General features: G+C 35.2%; 1 long non-coding RNA gene across 7 annotated transcripts; it reads left to right on the forward strand.

The window, feature by feature from the left end:
- Nucleotides 1-236: 236 nt before the first annotated feature.
- LOC132059953 (uncharacterized) lies at nt 237-4,731 on the forward strand. 7 transcript variants are annotated; one of them, XR_009415822.1, is made up of 4 exons: nt 237-1,093; nt 1,217-3,331; nt 3,535-4,116; nt 4,487-4,731. It is a non-coding gene; the product is annotated as an uncharacterized LOC132059953 (long non-coding RNA). The 7 variants fall into 7 exon arrangements; XR_009415824.1 differs by having other exon boundaries at nt 244-1,735; nt 2,651-3,331; XR_009415825.1 differs by having other exon boundaries at nt 244-1,728; nt 2,651-3,331.
- Nucleotides 4,732-9,779: the final 5,048 nt, after the last annotated feature.

Below are 9,779 nucleotides of genomic sequence, written 5' to 3' on the forward strand. Positions count from 1 at the left end.
CCTATATGGCCGGGCAGACACCGCTAAGGCGGGCAGCGTATACACCATGTCTAGATGGCATGGGAAGACACCACTAGTGGGCAAAGATGAGATGGTTACCCCGGATTTTTTTTTGGCTAATGATGATCACACCGTACCTAAATAAGCAACTTATTATATATATATATATATATATATATATATATATATATATATAAACTATTAATAAGTGGAGCTTTTGGTGCGACGAAGGGCAAAATAATAATTACAATGAGTCCATCCATCTTCCAACGTTAAAACACGTGTCCCATTATTTTTTCGTCTGGGCTCCACTTTCTTCCTTCTTCGATATTCTTTTGCTCTGCCTTCTTCTCTCATTCTCTGGATTTACACCGTGTTTATCCTAAGTGCTCTTTTTTTTTTCTTTTTTCTTTTTTCGATTTCATGTTATTTTCTTATATTGCTTGATGTAATTTGAGTGTTTTGGTTTAATTTTTTTACTGGTTTTTTATGTTAATTGTTGTTGATGAATATTTGCCCTCTCTATCACTTATATTCTCTTGCTCGATTCTTATTTTTCTGATATGGAACTGGCGAAGCACAAGGTCTTCGAGGGCACAATAATCTTTGTGCTAAGCATTTCTAATCAATTGCCTCCATAGCTCAGTGAGGGCGGGTTTTGTGATTCGGCAAGGTGCGCAGGCAAGTTCTTCTGTTTTTTCCTGTGCTATTCACTTTTTCAAAGAATGAGTTCTATATTTTGCTGGGTGTATATTAGTGTAATATTCTTTTTGGTGATTATAGTTAGCTTTTCCAATTTTTTTGGGTAAATTTTTTTTTTTCCTATTGCATGTTAGGAATTTTATTTGATTTGCTCATGCATGTTTGGAGACATTTTGAAGAATTTTTTATTGTTGGCTAAAAATCTTTTATCCTCATGGATATTGAACAATTGCTGATGTGACAATATGTTCGGTGATATGCCTGACCCGAAAAAGAATTAGAGACAACATGGCTAATTAGGCTTAGTGGGGGAGAGAGTATACAGAAGGAAACACTCCAAAATTATGGTATTATGATGAATAGCTAGCCAAGAAGGCTGATATGTCTTAAGGTATGAGTTGGGAATCATCTCCTGACCCCTATTTAATGGGTTTGCTAATAGCTGCTCAAGTTAAACTTCACTTTTGCACTCAACTAACTATTTGCTTAAGCTAAATTTGATTGTGAATTTTAGCCAATCTCTTTGAACACAAACATGGTGCTAGCACCTCCAAGGACACAAATGGAGATGGGACAAGCCTTAAAAGTATTAGAATTTTCTGTTGTTGTTCAAGTTTGTTTCATGGCATGCAAAATTCCTGTTATTTATGAAATGGTGGATATTATTCGTTGTTGATGTTCTTCCTACTAAAAGCTTTCCTCATGAAAATTGCAAGTTTTCACTTGTAGCAAGTATACCATATAATATACTTGACCAAAGATAAAAAGCGTAAAACAAAAATATCAGTCACAATTTTGTCTGTCGTGAGTTGCCAGCTGTCTATGGATGTGTAGTGCGTTGTTTGTAGTTTTCTCTGTTCACTAAGGAGTATTTAGGTTATTTTAGACGAAGGGAATAATGATGGTTCTCCTGGATTACTGTGGTTAATTTTGATTGCAACTTTGGGATGATGGAGAGCCACAAGATACAAGGGAGAAGCATTTGGAAGAAAACTGCTCACACATATGGTTCTTTTACTGTATAAGGTTTATGGTATTATATTTTTATCGTTCTATACACACACACACACACACACACACTATAGCATAGTTTATAAACTGCTTTTTTCGATGTCAATCTTTACAACTTGAATCATTTAGTAATTTCTTTTGCCTATGTATGTAGTGTGAAAGTTCATTTCCTTCATAAGTGTATTTTGTCTATTCACTGTGATCCCCTGAATTAAATTTGGTGATGCTACTTCTGCAAAACAACATACACACGATGGTGAACTTATAGTTCTGGAGTGGATTCATGAGTACCAGACATCTATAATCATGCTTCGGTTCTTTCTTTCTTCTTTGATTTTTTCGCTTTCTATCCCTTTCGGGCTCGCCTTTTTCCTCTAAGACCATACACAGAGAATTTGGCATAACTACTTAGATTTCAAGCATGGCTTTGGAGGAAATTGAATTTCTTTTTTTCTATTTTTTTTATCTAGAAAATTTCAAGGTTTTCGTCTGTAATAGTGTGATTGTATTCCTTAAAACAATAAAAAATTGATCCCTAATCCCATATATAACGTTATTGGATTGATGTTTGGGTGTATTTGAGATTTCAACTTAAGTCTTTAAATCCATATTGGTATTTCGATCTGCGTTCTATGTGTTCTGCGATATCGCTTGTCGTACACGAAAACATATCTTACTTTTTAACTGCTCAAAAAGGTGTCAATGAAGATTTTCTAACTGAACTGTACAACAGTTGTCTAATGTTATGCATGCGAATTTGGATTTTTTTCCTGCGGTTATTTTGGAATAAAGTTGATTAGATAATTTCTTTCATGTTTCTGTGAATTGATTGGAATTGTACTGAACTAGATTTATTCTGTTAATTTGTCTATATTTTTTGCATTTGTGTGTTCCCATATCTCATGTTTTGAAGGTTGAATTTAATTGAACTTTGCAGGTGTGCATTTTATATTTGGTCCGTCGAGCACTTAACACTGTTCGTAAGCTCAGTTACTGTTTAATCTTTTGTGTAGGATAGTTTCTACCATAGAAATTCTGAGAGATATGAAGTTCGAAACAAGATGGCTAGTCAGATTATTGGTCAACATTATAGATTAACAGTCAAGTATAGTCATAGAATATAACGGATTTGGATCTTGTGTGTGCAAATTTTTGTGTGATTATTGTAGCACATCATTGTTTATTTTTCAAAGAGTGAGTTAAATTGTTGTCTAATTATTCCTGCTTATCTTCTTTTGCTTCTCGCAAGAGCACAAAGAAAAGGAGAGGGCAAATTTATGCAGTGAAAACTTCAGTTGCTCATTAATTGATATTTCGTTTCCATGATTCTGAGCTGCCTGACCAGCTTTCGATGAAACTCTTATTTAAATTTTCACTAGCTTTATATTTCTTAAATTAATTACTATAAGAAGTCTTACAACCTTTTATTAATTTGTATTATTCTGGACATTAGTAAGGTAGTTTTAGCTTGTAAATTGATTGAACTAGGGTTGCTTAAATCTGTTCCCAGAGACGAGGACATTTTGACAGATGATCGGGAGGAGGTGCAATGTTGAAGGGATTCATTTAGTGAAGCAGGCAAAATAGTATAATATAATTTGCCAAGGGGTCACAATGGGTAAAAGACTCTCCTTCATTTCCTCTTTAGTTTTACTCTAAATGCGTTTGGTAGATTAAAATCAATGTGATGGAAAATAAAAGATTTGACACTCAACAAAAACAAATTATTTAATGATTGCTTATAATCAACTAATTAAATATTAGTCTTCAACTAATGTTTCCTCTCAAGCATATTATTGAAACCTTATTTGCAATTTACAGAAACAAGAAGTCTTATACATATATGTAGAAACGCTATCTGGCACTGTGTTGGAGCTCACTTTCGTGGTATTAAAGTATCTTGTTCTAGAAGTTGTTGTAAGGAGAAAAGGGTGTTTGTCATTTTTAAGTTTTTGCTTCTCTCGCTGCATCTGTTATGTACCTTCTAAGCATCCGAATCTTGACCTTTTGTTGTTTTAGTTCTTTGGAAATGTTTGTGAACTCAAATGTTTTCTCTTCTGCTTGTAACAAGATTGTCAGTATGATGAGCTAGCTGTGAAACTGAATCCAATTATTTTACCTTTGATGGCTTCGATTAAGAGAAACCAGATAAGTGTCCAATGTTTGAATTTTTTTTAATTGGACATAAATGCTACACAAGTATAACTATGCGTTTCTTTCTGTTGCATGCATTATCATTCATATTTTATGATGAGCTTTATGGGTGATATTCTATGGAGTTCGTTGTCATTTACCGGTCACATATATTAATTTGGTGCCCATTCTTACTCAGTTCTTATATGTGCAGGATGATGACCTAACAATATTAGATGTTCGCAAGTTTAAGCCTATTCATAACTACAAGTTCAATTACGAGGTACTCAATCCCCCAACTACGTTTAAGCCCAAGTTACACAAAACTATTTAAACTTGTGATGTACAAGGTATAAGGCTACTACATTTGGTCCGTCTTCTTCTCTTACTTGTGGCCCTTTCTTTATGTTGCAAGTGTTTTAAAGTGAATCAGCATTCACTTTTAAACTGAAGAAGCAGCATTCACCCATATTTGAAGAGCATCTCTAGGTTTAAGAGGAATTTGTTAATTATTCCTATCATAAGAACAACAAAGTTAGGAGGAAATTGTTAATTTGTAAGCTTTCCTAACTGCTGATTGCTCAGCTACCTACAACAATTTTCTAATTCTAATGCTTTTTTTTTTCCAGTGGATACCCAGCTGAAATACGTGTTGTCAACCGGAGCGGCTAAAATCCAGATTTCATGCAATTGTAACATAGTTCATACATAAGATGGTGGACCACCTACATGATCATGAACAATCTCACTGTTTTTGTCTTTGTAGCAAGTTCAACAATGTACTTGTATAACTTTGTTCCCCAAATGAATGTACATAGTATGAAGCATATCATGTTAATATTTTGTTTAATGACATTTCTTCATTTGGATAATTTCACTACACAATGGAACCACCATGAAATTACCTTTCCCAATATTCAACCTCATTTGCACAACAATGTTGGTGAAATGCCCGTGCTATGCACGGGACATCTAGTATATATATATATATATATATATATATATATATATATATATATATATATATGCATTATGATATGATGATGTTTATGAAGTAAGTCGGCACGCATTATTTCTATCATAATTGACGACCGCCATTGTGTTGTTCTTCACTTGATGTCTCCTTATTTCATTGTTATATCATTATTGTTTATGCCTTATATGCTCAGTACACTGCTCATACTGATGTCCTTTTCTTTGGACACTGTGTTCATACCCACAGGTAGACAGGGAGGTGACCTAGATTCATAGAGGCTATCAGCAGACTTTGAGAGCACTCCATCATTACGGAGGTGCCGTTGATTTATTATTTTGTGTATGTATATGTTTTGGGAACGACGGGGTCCTGTCCCGTCCATATGTCTAGTAATCTAGTAGAGGCTCGTAGATACGTATGTGTGGGTAGTATGGTCTCACGATGTCCTTATTGTATGTATATCATTTTGATAGTTGAAGGGCTTATGTATATAAAGGTAAATATGTTCCAAAGTGAAAATGGTTTTCCTATGATTATAAGCATGAGAATAATGAATGAACGCAGGGTGAGTACGAGGAGTAATAGAATGAGTGGTGCTCGGTGGTTAGCTCCGGGTACCCGTCATGGCCCCTAGTCGGGTCGTGACAGTGATGACCCCACCCTATCCTGTTTCCCTTTCAAGGGCCTGAAACTCTTACTTCCATTTTTCTTGGACCTTCCTCTCATGATCCTGGGACTCACAAAGGCTTCAGGTATGGGAGAATAGTCTAATCATGTCTAAAATGGAAGGAAACGTATACCTAGGACCAAATCAACTATTGCAAGTGTCTGCCTAGTCTGAGTTCTATGTGATCCTTACTTTGCTCTTTTCTGTCTTAAAGTTCTTTGGTCTGAAGGGTCTCTAGGTTCCTGAGCCTTGTTTTGTTTGAAATTGTTCTGAAATATTATTTAAGTCCCCACTTGTCCATGACTGTGTGATGCATCTTTACTGATATCTTGTCTTAACCCCTCCCATGGCATAGAGTTAGAACCAAACTGTTGTGAGCCATTTGAAGTCCGCGGCTTTGTGTCTTACTTACCCCATACCTATGTGACATTGCCATTAACACTTTCCTATTTTTACATTTGTGGAGTGAAAGCTTTCTCTACAATCATGCTTTGATCTTGTCTTGGCTGCTGCATTTGTGTGTGTGATTCCTGGCCCTAGGACCTACATCTATTTTCTGCTTGTTAGCTTCCCTTGTGGCCTTGCCTCTGTCCCCTTTCATCTCTAGTGCCATGAGCTGCCTCCCCATACTACCCTGTGTTACTATTTTCCTTGTGGTTTTGCAGGACACTCCTGTCCCCTTGACTTGTTTTTTTCTTCTTCTTTTTATGTGCCTCTCCCCTTTCCTGCTCCTCCCTCTGGTTGGAACACCTTGAATGCTTGCTTATGTGTGATCACATAACCTCCATTTCATTTTGCTTAATCATTGTTGCCTGCATTTGATCATGCACACTTCTCTCCACTTTATTCTGCATACTGGATATGTCAGCCTAAGTCTAGTCATGATAAGTTTTAATTGATTGAGGTTGGTTGTCCCCTGCTGAACATGAGATGCTTATACAAGTATTTTGAGGATGGTTGTCATTCGGACTGTTTGAGCCTACAAGTATTTGGGTTTGTTGTATTTACCCTTGGTAACTGCTTGTTTCCTTCCATTGTGTCTCTGTTTACAACTCCTGGTGCTGCTTGCCTTTGCCCCTTCAAAAGAAGTTGTATTTGATTGGTCAAGTGCCATTTTGTGATATCAAGTTTCTCTAGGATGATTGTTTCAGTGTATATACTTGTATAATGCCCATGACTGTTCATTGAAGCTACTAGTACATCATTTGTATGTCCATAGCATTTTGGTTTCGTGCTCTCTCTGTCCACTCTCAATAAGGCCCAAATAAATCTAAGGACAAGTGTGGTAATTCGGGGTTGTCTTAATCTCTCGGTGTTAGACACGCCTGGGGTTCCTCGAAACCCCTTAGAACTTGTGCGACATCGGAAATACGGGATCCAGACCTAGTCTCCATACCACGCCTAAGTCTTAGGATAGTCTGAGTTTTATTGGAGTAGGCAGAGGGGTAAATATGGAACAAGTGTAGGTTGCCATATATATATATATATATATATATATGTGTGTGTGTGTGTGTGTCTACTTTATCTTATACATGTGTGTGTGTTTATAACTTTAGTTATTTACCCTAGTGATAAATTCAGCGATTATAAACTAACCAGTATTTTTCTTTCTTTTTCCCCTCCTCCTCCTATCACGCGACCACTCGGGTTACAAATACATGAAACCACCCCCTTGGGCCTAAGGCCCAAGTAGGAATACTACTTCAAAATAGAATCCGCGAAGACAAAGAAAGATAGCAAGGCGCGCAGAAGGCCCAGCCATGAGTGAAAATGGCCAACAAGGGGCTTGGTACGCCCCTAGTCTAACCTAGTCTCTTTACATTTGATTAACTTATTTCCAACTTGATGTACCTGTAAAGATGTGTATTCAAACTCATATTATAGTGAAAAATCCTTATGATTGGAATTAAACGTCTTAGGACAACGGTTCTTATGCCGTTTAGTCGACTTTAGGTCCCTATACGCATTTTCAAAAAACCACCGACTTGAATATAACGTTTTATAATGACTAAGTATGTAAATGGGATAACTCAAAACTGGTTTTTAAGTACAAATTAAGGATAAAGTTTTTTCTCTAAACCCGAAACAAGGATATCCGCTTTAAACAAGGGAATTTCAAGAAACAAAGTTTCTAACTTAGTCAAATGCGAACTGGCTTTTCTTTTTCGAATCAAATCAGTATTTTTTGATAAAATAGACTCATCCCAGGAAGATGACTTCTAAATCTTTACAAACTTTCCTTTTGAATAAATGGCAATGTTCTCTTTTTGACAAAAACGCACCAAACAGATTTGGATAAAAGCAGGTTTTCAAGTTACAGCATTTGTTTTGAAAGAGTTTAAAACAAATAAAAGGATTTTTACTTATGATGCTGTTTTGGCTCAGAATGGGCCTAACTTAATGCATATTTTCAGGCGAGATACACTCGTTCAAATATAAAATGCCTTTATAAATGATTAAAGAACCTACGCGTAATATAAAGTTCCGGATAAGACTGAAACGTACCAATACGAGTCAACCCGAACCCCGGTGTATGAGTGTAAAAATAACTTATAAACAACGTTTACTTCACAACTTACACTTATTCCTTATTCATAAAAGGAAGCTATTTATACTCGGATAATAAATCCGAAATTACGATACCTCTATAAATGAAGGGATATATTCTTCCAAAATATATGATATGCATGACAGTTCTTTTTTAAGGGAAAGTAAACACGAAATAAGCAGTTTAAGCAAATACTCATACACTGGAATTCGAAGGTCAACCGTATAGTACGGATCCTTAATACTGGGGTGCCTAACACCTTCCCTAGGGGATCATCAGAACCCTTACCTAGAACTCTGGATTACGAAAAAAAATTCACTGCATTTGAATAAACCCTTCAAAACCGCTTTTCCTAATTTCCTAAAAATTAGGTGGCGACTCTTTTTCAAAACAAGTCCGAAAGAGCGTCAACGAGTTCGTAGTAGCCTTTTTGCCCCCTAAACCCGCGCGAAAAAGCTAACCGTTACATTGTATGATATTTTGTTGTTTCATTATATCACAAACCAGCAATTTAAAGAATAAGCTTATAACATTTTTTTTAAAAAAAAAAAATACGGGAAGAGTTATTAAAAATAAAAAAATAGTAGAGTAAAATGTAAAACTGTGATTATTCAATAAAAATAAGGGTAAGATGAGGGAAAATATAAGCTAACCATTATACATTTCGTTACATAACAATATATTTAATAATACGATAGAATAAAGTTTAAGTAACAATTACACCAGCCATTGTATTTCAAGTGACAATTAAATACAGTACAATATGATATAACCATCCACATAAGTTCGGGTCTCAAACATGTACTGGGTGAGAAATTTAAAACATTAAAGCTAAGAGTAATTTTTAATAGATACTTCATGAGTTTTATCCCAATAAAATCATCTGCCTTTGGACTTGGAGTTAGGAAGATATCAAGCATTAGGTGACACAATCCTTTCTTTATTCTTATTTTGTTAAATGGATAAAATAGTCTTTTTTGTTACTTTATGAAATCAGACTTGAACGGCAAGTTGACTGCCAAGAATTGAGAGATCCGCAAGCAATATGGTGCACGTTAGGCAAGAATCTGACTACACAGTACTTGCATAACAGAAATAACTTGGTGCCTTGTGGCTAAAATTAAAAAAATATATATATAATTCATCGACTTTTGCATAAGCATATAGTATTGACCAGACAAGTTTTCATGTAGAACATGAATACGATGAAACTTTTCGTGGGTCCTCAATTTACGAGCAAAATAAACAATGCCCATTTGATTCATCATGAACTAAGAGCGATCTAAGTTACTTGAGCTAAAATGAGCTAAAAATGAGTTGGGTCATGACCATCTAACTTGACCCAATTTTTTTGAAGGGTCTATTTTATAGAAAAACATTTTTGTGAAAAATATTTTCTAGAAATACATTTTTTGCAAAAAATATTTTCGCGGATGTTTTGAAAATATTTTTGAGGAAAACATTTTCCGTGGTAAATATTTTCGAGCAAAACATTTTTCGTAAAAAATATTTCCCTTCATATCAAACACACTACAAACTTATAAGATACTGATACAAGAAAAGTGTATACATAAAAAAAATAGAGTAAACTCAAGCAATAAACCCAAATTTAAGTAAATCTTAAAAACGGGCTAGAATTGGATTAAGTTGAAGATCACTTTAAAATGGCTTATGTTGGGTTGGTAAAATCCAAATGTGAAATTATCTTGAGCCCAACTCATAAAATTTTGAGCGAATTGGGC

This window comes from Lycium ferocissimum, chromosome 6 (assembly GCF_029784015.1).
Source record: "Lycium ferocissimum isolate CSIRO_LF1 chromosome 6, AGI_CSIRO_Lferr_CH_V1, whole genome shotgun sequence".
In the NCBI taxonomy this organism is placed as follows: Eukaryota; Viridiplantae; Streptophyta; class Magnoliopsida; order Solanales; family Solanaceae; genus Lycium; species Lycium ferocissimum.